This window comes from Lonchura striata, chromosome 8 (assembly GCF_050655825.1).
Source record: "Lonchura striata isolate lonStrDom1 chromosome 8, ASM5065582v1, whole genome shotgun sequence".
Taxonomy (NCBI): Eukaryota; Metazoa; Chordata; class Aves; order Passeriformes; family Estrildidae; genus Lonchura; species Lonchura striata.
This window is the reverse complement of record NC_140710.1, coordinates 9,845,363-9,861,069: the sequence shown is the minus strand read 5'-3', so window position 1 is coordinate 9,861,069 and position 15,707 is coordinate 9,845,363. Positions and strand designations below refer to the sequence as shown.

General features: G+C 46.4%; 1 protein-coding gene across 2 annotated transcripts in view; it reads right to left on the bottom strand.

Moving 5' to 3' along the window:
- Positions 1–15,707, bottom strand: part of ZSWIM5 (zinc finger SWIM-type containing 5) — a 97,019-nt gene that overhangs the window by 30,875 nt on the left and 50,437 nt on the right. The gene's annotated exons all lie outside the window — the stretch shown is intronic.

Sequence of the window (15,707 nt, the reverse complement as noted above, 5' to 3'; positions counted from 1 at the left end):
GGAACATGAAATGGGCTCAGAAAGTTCCATGAGTCCAAATAAATGTGGATGTACCAAGCAAGTGAGGGGCTAAGTCAGTGAGATAAGACTGACTGATGGATGCCTATCAACCTCACTTTGAACGGGAGCCTCAGGGAGTCCTCACAATCCAGCTGCTGAATGGGTTCATCACCAACACTATGCACTTGCTTAGCCACCTGGAAAAGGGGTATCTTTGTTTCTCACACTCATCTGCTGTGTTCCTCCAAGAGAGTGAGGCTGCACCAGGAGGTTAATTAACATGGCCAGGGCAATCCAGTGTCCCCATGCCAGAACACGGTGTGGGACCTGGCACCTCACACTGCCCATCCTAGTCATCCTCCCTGAAGAGGATGCTCATTTTCCTCTGTGCCACTGCAACCTTATTAAGCCTGTGTATGTACAGGTCCCTGCAGAGCCTGCCATCCCCTTGGAGGAGGCAGCAGACAGCTGAGAGCCCTACAATTAGTGACAGAAAAGGAGAAGGGGTGGGGGGTGAAGATTAAAATACATTAACTGCATCAAACCCTTGTGCATTTGCCAGCTCTTACAAAGGCTTTCGGAGACAAATTCTACCAGAGGTTTTTAATAAATGGCATCAAAACCGGCTATTCACTGCCAGTCTCTTTAAAGCCACGCCAAAAACCACATTCAAATCTGATTAAGCATCAAGGAGGTCTGCTTTTACTTTAGTGCCGGGGTGGGGGAAAAGCAGACCTGTTCTGCTGCCATCACCCAAAAGCCACCCCATGTGGGCAGCAGAGCAGGAGAGAAGGGATGGACACTGCACTTCCCTGCCCTCCCTGCTCGCAGGCTCCGGGAGCAGGAGCAGTGTGGCTGTGGAGGTGCTGGGCTCGGCGCCGCGGGAGCAGCACGGCCAGGGGCTGACGAGCCTCCCCCTCCACACAAATCCGTCCCCTGGCAGCCAAACTATATAAATCCAGAGGATAAACTCCAAAGTGTTTATGTTTTACCACTTCTCTGGTTTGCAATGCTTGGCAGGCGGCTCCAACTCACTGCCAGTTTCTCCCTAGTTTACTTTTTGAACAAGTTAAAGGGACTGGAAACCGCGTTCGTGAGCAGGTATGTACGTATATCCTCATATGTATGCCTGCACACACACATATAAAACACTCTAGGACAAATTACTGGCCATAAACACTGCCTTGAAATGCTTACTTTAACAGGACTGTGGGCCAGACCCCACTTGGGGCTAACTGATGTAAGGCGGGAGGAACTCATTTAACCAAATTATCTGTTTCAGACAGGTATAAGTCTGAAAATATATCAACTGTGGTCAGACCCAGCCTCTAAAGACAGAATATTTGTCCAGGTATTTCTCAGGATATTCTCAGGCATCCCTAAAGCTGTGCTCTCCTGTCTGCTCCAAGAGCTGGTCTTCACAATTCAGACCTGGTCTGCACATCGAACAGGACCATTCATTATGTCAACAGCTGCCAAATTCATCTGGCACTTAAGCCCCAAGTCAAGTGTTGGTTTAGATTTTAGCTGTGGTGACAGCAGGTCCGTAGGATAAACAAGGAACTCTACAAAACATTTATCAAAACTTGAATCAGAAATTAAACATGGGGGGTGGAGGAGCGATGAGCTGGCAGGAACAGAGGCATTATCTGTGACTATTTACATTAATGTGAGGTCAGACTGCAGCTACCACATTGCAGCCAAGTCTGCACCCCAGCACCCATGGCTGCTGAGCACATGAGCTCAGTAGTGATGGGTACCAGAGTCCCAGAGAAGAGTGGGAGCTCAAAGGGAGGTTTTGGTGTGGTTACTTCATCGTCCATCGAAGCACACACTTCTGCTCCACACAGAACACTGATGCTATCACCAAAAAGCTGTAAGTAGCCCTGGAAACATACAGCTATCACTGTATCCTCTTCTCTGTTCCTCTTACATCCTAGAAGAAAGAAGCATCCAATGAGCTGTGATACCAGCACTTCAGTAGAGAGCAACACAGCCCTGATCACTGGTATGGGGTCTGGATAGCATTGAGAGCAAACTCCTTCCTCCCTGTACATTCAATTTAAAACAATCCTATACCCCAGTGCTTATCTAGGACTTCATCTTCTGTTCTTAACATAAGCTAACTTGGTGCTTGATTTGCTGCCAGCAAAGTGACAGTGCCAAGGCTTGGAAACCATGGAAAATAAATAATTAAATACCATCTTTGTAACTACAGACTCATTACGCCCCCCCAAAGTCTAGCTTTGTCCCAAGAATAACATCACCTTTTCCCTGCCCCAGAACACCCTCTCCTACTTTTACCACAGAAGTTTCCCAGTGGATGTCTCTTTGATTGAGGTTGTAAAAGGAGCTGAGTGTTCATAACCGCCCCAGAAAAAGCACAGAAAGGTGCCATGAATGTTCATGGGCACACAGGGCATGATGAGCTCATCTCTTTCTAATCCCAGCATCCAACCTATCAAATGGGGACAAAACACTGGAGCAAGAACCTTCCTTGTTTTACTGCCACAGGACATTGCACCTCTGATTTAAATTAAAACAGATCCTAGAATGTTTTCCAGCAGTTGGTGCATTCCATACTAGTGGGACTTACAAACTTGTCAGCTGGGTAGCACTCTCCTCTCTGGAGCTGATAAACCCTGCAGGCTGGGAGGAGGATGGATCCACAAAAAAGAAAATAAAAAATCCTGGGCTCTCAAACAGCTACAAAGGATCAAGGATCCTCTAGCAGGGATCCCAGTGCAGGAGATTTTGCTATTAGGACAACAGTATTAACACCTCAACAGAAGCATCTTTAACCAAGATGGTGAATTCTTTGATTTCTAAACCTACTTGACCAAAAGGAGTTGTGCAAACTCTTCCAGTTCCATAAGAGCAGAGATCTTTTCAACGGGACATCTTTAACCCAGATATCCTCATGCCAACCATCAGGAGAAACCACTAGCCTGTCCTGCAGCTCCAACCTCCCATGAGGCCAGCTGCAAAGACCCCTTGCTTTGTGTCCTTCAGCAAATCACTGAAGATAAAGCAAACATTTAGGCTGGTTACATTGGAATACCGGGAGTCTGGAGACAGGCAGATGCCCAGATGGAAATTTAAACCCCAAAAGCAAGCAAAACCCAGGCACAGCCCCTTCCCTTCTCATAACTGTGGCAGCAACACCTGCAAGAGAGAGGAGGACTCCTCCACACCTACCACGCTAGCTGGGAACCCGAGTGCTCAGCTCTGCTCCCTCCAGCAGTTGCTGCTCACAGCCACCCCTCAGATTTCACACCACAACCCAGACAAAAGTCACAGTTGTCATTTGCTAAGTTGTGCCATTCGGAAAAGATGAGCTCTTCCTTCCCAGGCGTGGCAGTCGCCTGCCTTTCCTGGAGCGTTGGCACAGTCCTGCAGGGGTGGAAAGCACCACAGAGCTGCAGCCACCTGCAGGACCTAACCCTGAGGATGCTGCACTGGCACTGCTGTGTGAGAGGATGGCAGCCAGTAACTCACAGGTAACGTGGGGAACATTTCTTCATGACACTGTGGTTCTTCTGTCTCCTCCACAGGCTTTTCTGTGTCCTGGTGGAAACCTTGAAGTGGGGCAAGGAATGGCTCAGTAGAGGGAAACATGCCCCACATCCATGCCCTGAGCATGGACCGCTGGTGGGACAGTGTACATAAAGAACTCACAACCACACCTGGCTGTCAAAACCTCAAGTAACCTCCTAGTACCTGAGGCTGATATTTTGGGCAGCCTCTGTTAGGAGCCACGTGATGGAAAGTCCATCCACGCAGCTTCCTGAAGGCACCAGCCACATCCCCTTGCATCATAGCCAGAGAGGGGTGGCTGTGGCAGACAGCAGCTTGGCTGCTCAATGCTCCTGTACTCCGTGCTCAGCTCCCAGGATTCTCTAGCCAGACCAACCCCACTCCAAATCTGTGTTTGGGGAGCTCTATCTTCAGGCAGGCAGGAGCTCTGTGAAACTAAACAGGAAGGAATAGATAGATATTTATGGGGCTCAGCAGATATAGACGAGGTAAACTGAAATTCTCGGTGCGAGTTGTATACACTAGGTTAACATGACCCAAATATGTTTTTTTTTTTAAATTTCCAAACCACAGCGGAAAGTTATTTTAAACTAAAGTGATTCCAAGCGCTTTAGTGATTAAACGGACTGCAGCTCCAGCTCCTAGTGGAAAAACCATTTGTTTTTCCAGTGTGTGAAAGCCATAACTAGCAATGAATAATAATTGCCGCACCCAAGTGTTATTTATAAGTCATTCTCAGTCACATTTCCATGCCTCGAAACAGCAGCTTTCTAAACATGAACTTAAAATTGGTCAATATTTGTAATGTAGACAACACCCACGGGAGGAAGGTGTCGGTGTACTCGGCGGTGGGAAGCGGAGGTTAGTAAAATCTCCTGAAGCTTTCCAGCTTCTAGATCAATTCCTCCAGCCGGCTGATGCTGACAATTGCTCAGTCCCTGACCTTGCAGTTGGAAAGGAGATGGGCTCATGAACTCATTTGCACATGACAATGCTCCAGCAAAGTGAATCATCTGCCTCCGATAGTAACGAGAGTACGGCGTGCCCCAGCCCTCCCGGGCTCCATTCAACCAGCACAGGGCTGGCCTTTTGTGCTGCCAGTGCAAGAAAGACTCTGCTGAAGATGTGTGCAATTAAACCCACTTTTCTTGTTGCTCTTTTGATTCAGCAGCTCAATGAGAGGCACCCTAGGCAGGTGTTGTCACACACAGATAAAATGTGCCTTTTCAGAGCACTGGCAGACAGAAAGAAAGAGGGTAAGGCTGAATCAATTGCCATTTCTCCCTTGCAAAATAGGGAATCCAGGCTTCCAGCGAGTCAATGAGCAGAGCTGCAATGAGTTGCCATCCTCCCTCCTCTCAAAGCTATTCTGTTTTGTGACCGCAGGCAAAGGTGCTGCTGTTGAGACAGACTTTGGCAGGGATGAAGGAGGCAGGCGATGGCTGGCCAGGAGGATGCTACCCCAGCAGAACACAGCCATGCTTCTGCTTCTAAAGGTTTTCCCCCTGCAGCCCTCCACCCCGTCCCCACTATGCTCTTGTCCTTGCGCAGTCATTATCGTCCTGGAAAAGCACCTCCACTTTCACAGAGCTAACAAAGACCATTAGTATCACCCCAGGAAGGAGCCATGCCCACAGCTGAGCTGCTGCAGGAGGAGCCGAAACAAAGGGATATGGATGAGTTGGAGAGTATGCACCATGTCTGCAAGAGTCCCCAAACATACCTATGGCCTCAGGCACCAACTACTACAGGTTTGGGAGAAATACTCTTCTATCACCTCTCCAGGTATGCCAGGGAAGAAGCAAGAGCTGCAGCTGTAAACAGAGGAGATGGAATAGGGCTGTTTGTGCTGGAGGGAGCTGTAAGCTCCTCTGAGCAGCTGAGTAAGCTGGAGGGACGCTCTCTCTGCCATCTGCTCTGATCCCACAACACCTCCTGCAAATGAAGAGTCAATCCGCTGGTTTCTATCCCTGTTAACCTCTAATCAGCCAAGAGGACCGGCCTCTGCCTTGCTCTTTATCCGAGCCAGCTAATGCGTGAAGCACACCGCGCTTCCCATCTGCTCCAGCATTACTAGAGTTAAAGGACAAAGCCGTTTCCCTGTCCTGAGCATTCACTTACACAGATGCCCTTGTATTAACTCAATTTCTCAGTGATTTCCATTATTACCCTTACGAGATTTCTGGTGTTTGTTTATCTAGGAGCCTGAAATGGAGGTTTTTCCCCTCCCCCTACACAGCTCAGGGGCTTGGCTGGCCCAAGGCCATGCTCCAGACAACCAGTCCTAATCTGTGATTGTACCCAAAAGTATTACAAAATGTTCTCCATTTTCTCCCCAGCCTGGAGTGCTCTTTGTTGTCCATTGAGTTATTAAGAATCAGGTTTTTTGAGCCTTTGTTGCCAGCCTCAAAGCCAAGACCATCCTTTCCAGCATCACCTTCCACAATGTTCCAACACCTGCCCCACAAATGGGTTTTTAATCTACCCAGATGTGCAACCCTCTCTCTGAAGACATACAGTTTGGGCAAAAAAGAAAAAATACAACCAGTTTTAAAGCTTGGACTGATTTCCTCTGTTAAGATGTAGCCTTACAAGCCAAATTCCTCTGATTCCACATCCAACCAACCTAAATTATGGTTCTGAAGCAACAGAAACAGCTTGAAGAGAGGATGACTTGGTTAATGTGTGCTGTCCATGCAATAACTAATAGCAAAATGCTGTCAAGTCTCTGCTCTTTACTGCTACAGGGTAACTTATAGGCATCTTGAATATAAAGATTTTTCTTTAAAAATTCAGAAATGTGAGAATGATGAAGATGTGCAGTACATTTTTAAGCAGAAGCAGTGAACGCAGCATCCTTATGGTCAAGGGAGAAAAAGCAATGCATTTCTGTGACCATCCCCAAACCATCCTCTCCTCTTCTCCCTGTGTTTACAACTGGCTGTGGCTGAACAAGGAGCAACATGGTTCCTTGTTGCAACTCAGGTGTTTGCTCAACAGATGCAGGGTTGTTTTCAAGCATGAAAGAAAATATCCAGAGGGAGGAAATCCACTTTTGCAGCAGCTTCCGGGCTCATGCGTGCCATCAGTTGGAGCTGCCACAAAGCAAACCCAGCCCTGTGCTGTCACCACCTCAGCTGCCTCAAGGAAACTGATGGGAGATGCCAAAACTCACACAACAGACTCAGATGGGGTCATCTCCTGACTTCAATGGAGCCACCCAGATTTCCAACAGCTGAGAAGCTGGCTTCTAGCACATAAAAGGGTTCTAATTAGGAACTGCCTCTTATCCCTTCATGCAAGCATCACCATGATGGGATCACTGAACTTCATCACAGTCAAAAGCAAACAGAGCAGTGCTCTTCCCTTCATCGCCTTTTTTATGTGGTGATTCACAGAGCTCTTAGCGCCACAAAAACATAATCCCAACCCTTAAAGCAAAGTGCCTCCTATGCCAGAGCCCTTAACCTGTTGCTCCTGGCTCAAGGGCTCCTTCCTGCTTGTTGATCCAGAGCCACGGACATCCTCTTCTCTTGAGGTATCTGTACACCTTGCTGACCTGCTTTTCTGAGACATAACCTCCCTCCTGAATTGGCCAATTTTCCAGGACTTAGCCTGAGGCTGGGGAGCAGCTTTGGATTTTGTCTCCAAATATGCAAAGATAAATTGCATTCAATGCATATTTTACCATTTAAAGCTGCCTCAGGAGTGGATCATCTTCAAAACACAAATTCAATTTACCAATATCGAAAAACAAAAGTAAAAGCAAGCCTGAGAAGCTCCTGACTTGTTTTCTTCCCACGTTTTGGTTTTGCATAGGGCACGACTAGCTTAACAAGGACCAGAATCAAACCAGGGCATCACACAGGAATGGAGGGAAGCAGGACACCACCCTGATCCTCCCTGAGACACCAGACCTTAAAATAGCAGCTCTACAATTTATAGGGAAGTTATTAGTTATGATTTTCCTGGCCCTCAGACGCCTTCTGAGGGAATGAGGCAGCCTAGATTCAATACCAAAGTCTGCTCCAAATTCTTCCCCAAAAAGACACTTTTTCCACTAAGAATAGCTCTTTCATTTTTAAGAGAGCATAAAGTCTGACTTTCTAAGTCACTCGCAGTGTTGTTAAATGAGCTCTGTATTTACAAAGCATTTCAACAGCATTTCTGGTAATGGTCTCAGTAACAAATTTGTTGAAAAGGTCAATTAACTTCCTTCCGAGAACCTCACTATAAGCACGGAAAATGGCTTTACATTAAAACTGCCTCCCCAAAGTGGAAAAAACTCTGAGGTGACACCATTTTGCCATTTCTGCTCTCAACTCCCCATTCAGGAGCTGAGCAGACCCCAGGAGAAGGCACCAGAATGACTCCCCTCTCCTGCTGACTTTTACAGCCCTTATTTAGAATAAACCCACCTTTTTTTTTTGCTTGTGTATATATATATATATATATATATGTGTGTGTGTGTGTGTGTGTGTGTGTATAATCTCACTAAGGAGACCACAGACACACACTTTATATTGTGGAAATATTATTATACTTAAACAGCTTAGCTCACTTCAGTAACTTCACAAAAACTTAGTCATTTCCTCCCTGCTCTGGCCCCCAAACCAATAAAGCTTAAATTTTGGAGCTTATTTGGGCTGCTCCATATAGGGAAATTATCTGCTCATTGCAGAATAAATTATTCAGCAATTGCTATTCCAGATCAGCCTCCTCTGTTGACATTTTATTCCAGAATAATTTTTGGAAACTCTGTAAGCATATTCCTGAAGAAAGGGACCTCAATTCCAGGACAAGGAGTAATCCAAATACCTGCTGGCACACCAGTGGCTGGGCTGGTCACCATCCCATGGTGAAAGCCTTGACAAGAGCTATCCCAGAAGAGGAGGTGAGAGGTGGTGTCAAGTTTGGGAAGATTGACTGCTGTATTTCAACATCCAGCAAAAACTGAGGTGAAGGAAAGGCACAGACCTTGATTTCGTGTGAAAATAATTTTTTTTTTCCAGCTTTCTTTCAGTCTGAAAGTTGCAAAGCAAGAGGAACCATCCAGCAAGAGGCTGGAGGACTTAGCATAACAAGTTGTAACATCAGGAGGATGGCACACCTTTTATCCATCATGCAAGTGAAGTGTGTTGAGGGTATTTGAGAAACACCAACTCGGACAGTGGAGAGCCCTGGCAGAGCATCTGCAAGTGCTGTGGCAGTTTCCAAGCCCAACTCAACCTGCTGGTGGATGTTTTGTGCCTCTTCCACATGGACCAGGGCATTTTTGGGTATTCTCCACTTCCACCAAATTATCACATCCAACAGTACTCAGAGTCAGCTCCGTGGAGCCCAGAAGCTGTGCCTGAGCAGCCAGACTCATTGCCATTTCCTGGGCACAACCATTTCCACAACACTCACAAACGGCTCCCTGGTACAAACACCACCACGCACAAACCTCAACACACTGCAGAGGGCAACAGCAAAGCAGTGTGTTCATGCACTGTAAGGAAAATCAAAGAGGGATAAGACCAACCCAAGTGAGGCAACCACATAAAAGTCCTCAGTTGCCAGTATGTCCTCTCTGGTGAGACCCCGCAGAGAAGTTCTGGGTCATGGATGACAAGCAGTCAAATTTCCTGATTCTGCAGGACCAAAACCCTCTGCAGAAGAGTCAACACGCTTTAAATAACACATTAAAAACCCTTTTGATCACATTAGTCTTCACATGACCTTTCTGAGAAGTCAGGAAGGCAGCAGGAGGTCTGCAGAGCAGAGACTTCCCCAGCAGCCCTCCTCGATTGAAAGGAATGTGGTTGGGAGACAGATGCCTGACAAAGATGCTCTGCTCTCCTGCATCAGCAATTTTCACCACCTTTAGCATGCAGGCATTTCAGGAAAAGCAGATTCCTGTGCAGTGATTTTAATCCCCTCAGTACTACCCTTTCTCCTTCTGGACACACACTGTCCCCAGCATCTCCCAAGCCACTCATCACCAACCTCTGCTTTAGCAAGGAGAATGCACCTGGAAAGCTGTCCCGGAAGATCCACCATGCACAGGAAAACACAAGCCCTCCTGCTTTTCAGGTCCAAGATGACTCCACAGCTTCACAGCCTTCAGAAACACAAAGGGCCACAAAAGCTGATACCCAGGGAAATAGGAGCCATCACTCTTGCTGAGTCGGGAGCAGTGTACAGGCTGCCTCTGCGAAACTCATGTTTCTCATTAAAAACTTCACAGATTTTTTTTTTTTTCCCCTGGAAAAACATTGTTATTCAACCCACAGCCTAGACTGCAGGCTCCTCCGTTTGCTTTTGATGCAGTGCAAACATCTAAAATGACACCATGTAATGACAAGATCTGTCATCAGGATGGCTGGGGCCACAGTAGAAAGAAAAACAAAGGAACAATCCTTTCCTTCTCCCTAGAATTCAATACAATTAAAACAAAAGGAAACCTATATTGTGAAGTTAATACTAAATACAAAGGATCGAAGGGAACAAGGAAAAGTGTGATGTGAAACATTTAGTGGTTGTTTTTTTCCATTATGTGACACGAGGCCCTTTTGGCATTGGACAGAGGGTCTCCAGCTCCTATAAACATAGATCTATTTCAGTAATTAAATGCTCTTACAAAGAGCGAAAGGGAAAGGGAGAGGGTAAGGGTTGCAGTATCTCAGATAACTATCTGTGGGTGAAATTCCCCTCTGCAGCCTCCTGAAGCTCCTGGTTAGCCCCCATGGTACAAGCCAGGCACAGCTCCCTGGGAGCAGACACGGTATGTACCAAAGGGTTATCAGCACATTCATCAAAATTTGAAACTGGAAGCAACCAAAAATGCAGTAAGCTCACCATAATGGGATAGAAATAAAGTAAAAAAGCAAAACCAGATGAGAAACTAGGAACCGACTCCTCTCTTCCCTTTGAAAAGGGAAGCCAGTAATTTGAGAGAAGGTGGTTTTACCCACAATCTCAGCAAACAGTTTTAGGAGTCGCCCTAATAATCACATAACCCATGTATTACACAGTACTTCCATTTAAGAGATGGGAAAACATTGTGGGGAAATCTTCCCGACCCTTGAAAGCAGATCCATAGGCACACCCAGAAAAGGAGGAGAAAGTCCCACACTGTGGTCAACATGTCCTGGCTTGGAGTGGTCTCTCTTCTGGTCAGATGGCAGAGTGCACTTGAGCAGCTACACCCTGCTATTTTTCCTGCCCCATGCTGATTAGGAGCAGAGTCCCCCGCCCCCTGTCTGGGAAACCAAGACAGAAGTGTCTGGCAGCAAATCAAGGGCCAGGAACAGTGGCTGGGAAGTAGTGAACACGTATGCAAGGAGCCCATGCTCCACTGCTGTCTCTCCAGGAAGGAAACCTCCAGCCCTGCCTTATCCCCAGACATCCTCCTAGGGCTCAACCTGTAATAACTGCAAGGCTGTGGGTAAACTCTTGTGTTTGGGCTTTCCAGGAACCACAGCCACTGACTAAATATGGTGCTTCCGTGCAAAATAAATTGCTCTAATGACAGTGGTCAGGGATGACGATGCTCTCACTAAGATGACACCTGCAAATGTATCTGTGCAGGTGGATTCCATGCTGCCCTGATGCTGGATGCTGCTAACCCCACTTCCACAGCTGCTTAGCAACTCCCATAGTTTGCTGCACCGACAAGTACCTCACACTCAGGTTTTGCAGGTGAGGAACAAACAGGAGGTAACACACAGGCCATTTTCTCCTTCAGGAGGTGCCACCTCAACCTCTGCTGGGCCCTTAAAAATTCCTGCCAGGATGCCAACCTGCAGCACACACCACTGAAATGCCACTATCAAACCATCTGCATTGGAAAAGCCCCACTCTGTGGAGACACGTGAGAAGCCTGGTTATCACAGGCATTTAGAGAAGATGCAAACATGATCTTGAAACAACTAGGGTACAGAAATTAAACTCAGTTTGCTTTCCAAAGCTTGTAATGTTTTAAGCAAATACAACTGCTTTTGTCATGGCTTATGGCTACTGAGTAACTTGAGTTGCTCAGAGAAGTTAACATCAGCCTGATGCACAGCCAGACTCCACCATCATCTCCACAATCCACAGAAGGGGTATGCATGACACTCGAGCCAAGGACACCTCCAAACAAAAAACAGCATCACCTCAGACAGAAGCAGCTGTGGGTTTCTGGCATCTACAGGGGGCTGAAACCTGACTGGCACCACACATCAAATGATGATGCTCACCTGGAGGAGCAATACTAGGACTGCCCAGTGATACACAGGGAAGATGTGTCTGTCCAGTTGTGCTGGGTTTCAGATTTACCCAGACCTAAAGGAGAAGACAGCCTCAAAGTTCCCAGCAAGACCAATTTAATTCCCCCTGAGTCCTTGCTCAGAGACCTACTTGCAAAACTTTACACCCACCACTTGTGTGCACAGGGAATGGTCAAACTTTACAGGCTCTGACACTGATGCACTCACCTCAACAGCAAACACTCCTTCAACAACACACACGCCAAATTAAAATGATTCCAACCCTCAGCAGCCTCCCTCTCTGAAGAGCAACTACCATTACTTATTAATTTGATTCCTCAAGATAAACAAGAAATTTATTAAAGTCTGAAACAGACCAGGAGCACACAAGGCAGCAGAGGGGCAGGGGGTTGCCACTTGTCTTTAAAAAATAAATACTTCTATGCTAGATTACACTTTCCACTTGCTATTTCCCCCAGGAACCAGTTTCCACTCTGTGCAGGACAGAAACCCCACTGATTTCTATGTTATGTTGAAGGCTCAGTCATTTTTGAGGGGAGGAAGCACCAAATTTTGGGTCTAGCAGGTGAAATGCAAATAAAAATAGACATTTTAAAATAAAAGCTACATGCATCTGAGTGATGAGTGCATCTGTCTACAGGCTTCTCTCACAGATCATGACCTTGACTTCTTGCAGAGGAGGTGCAATCTTTGACAATCAATTCAGCTCCTTGTTTAGAGGAACTGCTCTGTTAAACCTAGAGATGAACTCAGCATGGATGAAGAGACCAACACTTCCCAGGAGAGCTGAAAACAGTCTCACTCCATTCAGTCAACAAGCAGGTGATGCTCATGGGTAGAACTGGAAGAACAAAACTCATCAGTATAGTTTCCTACGTCATCTATGGTGAGAAGGAATGGTTGGAAGGATGATGAGGAGCAGAGTTCCCTTCATGCTCACAATGTACATTTTCAAAGGCAAAACATCATCTGTGGATTTTCCACCCATGCAACAGCCGCTCCAACAGCCTTGCTTTCATACATCCCCCCTTGTTTCTCCAGTCACAAGGGAAGAATTAAAAATGGCTGTTTCCAGACCAGTACAAGTTATCAACTGCATCACAACACCAGTCCAAAGGAAATTATGTCCACAGTATATCCAGTATTTGTGCAGACAGAAGTATACGGGAGATAAAAGGGAAAGAAAACTCACAGCAGGTAATCAGGACATCTAAATTACAAATGGAAGGTCTGCAGTCATGGTTGCCTTCAGTCCTGGTGGTTTGCTAAAAACCAACTTGATTTTTAAGTGATCAATGCAGAGCAACAGCGCTGAGGATGCCCCTGGGGCAGTCGTAGTCTTGGTACCTCTAGGATGCCATGAGCCCTTATTCCTCAGCCTCCCACTTAATGAAGATGTGAAACTTCACATTAGCATCCTTATCATTTCCAACCACACTACTCTAAGAATCACAGCTTTTGAGAGCTCTGTGCCACCAAGAGACAATGGATATGAAATGTGGTGGGGTGAGACACCCCAGACCCAGTGTATGAGTAAACTAAACTAAAACAAAATGATAACCAAATCCCCTATGATCACTACAGACTGTGAAGTTCAGCCAATCCCAACTGTACTTCTCTTCTCCTACTGACCCTTGGACCACAGCAGTCATGGGACTGTTCTGGTTACACCTTTGCAATCCTCGAGTCAAATGCCTGGGAAATGCTATTCCAGTTCAACACCCCTGGGAGATGTGATTACTGAAGAGTCACCAGTTGACATCTCCAAGCTGTCCTGCAGCAAGTAGACAGATGAAACAGCGTGGTGGGGACTGGCACAAGTGACAATGCCAGTGTAGGGCAGTCCAGACTCCTGCTACTCTCCACCTGTCACTGTTCACCCAACTCCTCCACACCCAGGGTGGTCTACAGATATCACCCAGTATCCAAGGCAGATGCCAGATCCAGCTACCACCACTGAAGATACCAATTAAACTCACTTTGAAATTTTTGGCTTCCTGTATCTGTGTCAACTGGATAGTTAAACTGACACCTTTGCACATTCTCTTTGTCTGGAGCCAACAGATCAATCTGCCTCAAATACAGGAGATCTCTTTTTAACACTCCAAAGCTAATGAAAAAAATCCCCTTTGGTGAAAGAAAAACACTGGATCAGAGAAGTTTTATTAGCCCTTAACCATGTAAAGTTGGAAGCTCGTCCCCTGTTTAATTCTAATACTCCAACTCTGTTAAACATTAACTGTATAAATAATCAAATACTTAAGAGTCATACTTCCAATATGGGGCAAATAACCCAGAGGGTAATGAAGGGTGTAGTCTTCTGGTCTGAAGGATTTCCAGCGCTCTCCAAAAAGTAGAACAAAGACAGTCCCTTCCCCCTCCTCTGCCTTCAAAGCAAAAGCTTTGATTCATTTGGGGAGACCACATCAAGTCAGAGCAGAGGCAGGCAAGAGATGTATCTCATCATTCCCCTCTGCTCCAGAGACACACGTGAAACCACCAGCCACTGTGTGGTCTCAGCCTTCTAAAACAACCTGCATCCACTCCTAAAACACCTAAGTCTCTCTGGTCCTGCTGGCTAGCAAGCCCTGAGAATCCTTCTCACCCTTGCTCTGCACCACCTGGGGAGGTGATGTGGCACCAACCACCCAGCCCACATCAGTCCCAGACACAGATCCTTCCACCAAAACCCAACGTTGCTTTTTCAAGATGAGTGTACTCCTAGCAAGCAGGACTTGAAGCAGACAGGACCTCCAGCTCTCCAAAAGCCTGTGGTCTTCCACCCGGCTTGGAGGAGCCACAGACTGAATCCCACTGAAAATATCCCAGGTCTCCATTGATTGTAACATGGATCACAACCACCTGGTGTTTTTGAAATTGAACTCTGACTCTCTTAGGGCTTTGGTTTCCCTAACTGCAAAGCTGGGATAAAGCCCCTTCTGGGATTCACAGGGGTATTTCAAGGAGCAGGCTGAAGTTCTGAAGATCCTCAGGAAATGACCAGTGCATCTGCTGTGGAAGAAAAGCTCTATGAAGGAAAAAAGACTGTTTGAAAGAAGCTAAAAATTAAAAGCTGCATTAAAAGTATGTGATGCTGACCATTCCCCTCATCCAAGGTCAAGCTAAGGTAATTTTTTGAAATATGTAATCATCTGATGCCCAGGACTGCCTCAGTTTAGACTGATGCTCTCACTTTAATGCTGACTGCAAAGTTTCAAGTGATGCTTGACAATCAAATCATCAAGAGCCAAATGGAGAATTGTCTGACCCACAGCCCTGCCTAAAACTGCACTTTCAGTACTTCTGAGCTGACTTTGGAAAGCCAGTATTGGCTTTGGCAGAACCCAGGAGAGCCACTGTGCATTAATTATCACTCTTGCTCTGCAGACAGACATACAAAAGATAAAGACAACAGTGAGGCTTGTTCAGAACAAGGGATCCAGCACCATCTCAGCACAAGTACTTTCTCCTTCAAGTGTTATTCAACCATCCAGATCTCGAAGACAGCCCTTGACTGAAGGCCCTTTACCTGCACTGTAAGGTAATGGACTCACCAAAACCCATGTGATTTTTCTCCACATTGTTAATTTAGGTTCAGCACACCACCTGAGCTGTAAAAAAAAAAAAATCACATCTCCCAAGCACAGCCATTACACCAAAATCTGCATTGTTGAAGGGGTCAGCAGGATTCCTCTCTATCAGCTGCATGGTCCATCATGACACCTACATAATATTTCAACCAAAATTTTACTGTTCTGGGCTTCTCCCAGCAAGACCCTGATTTATCTCCTCCTCCTGCTGACAGCTGAGAGTGCAGCTGGGATCTACAAGAACAGAGAGAACAAGAAAGGCTCTTGGTTTCTAGAATGTCAGCTGTGGAGGTGGGGGAAAGCGGGTGCTGCATTCTTGGGGATTTTC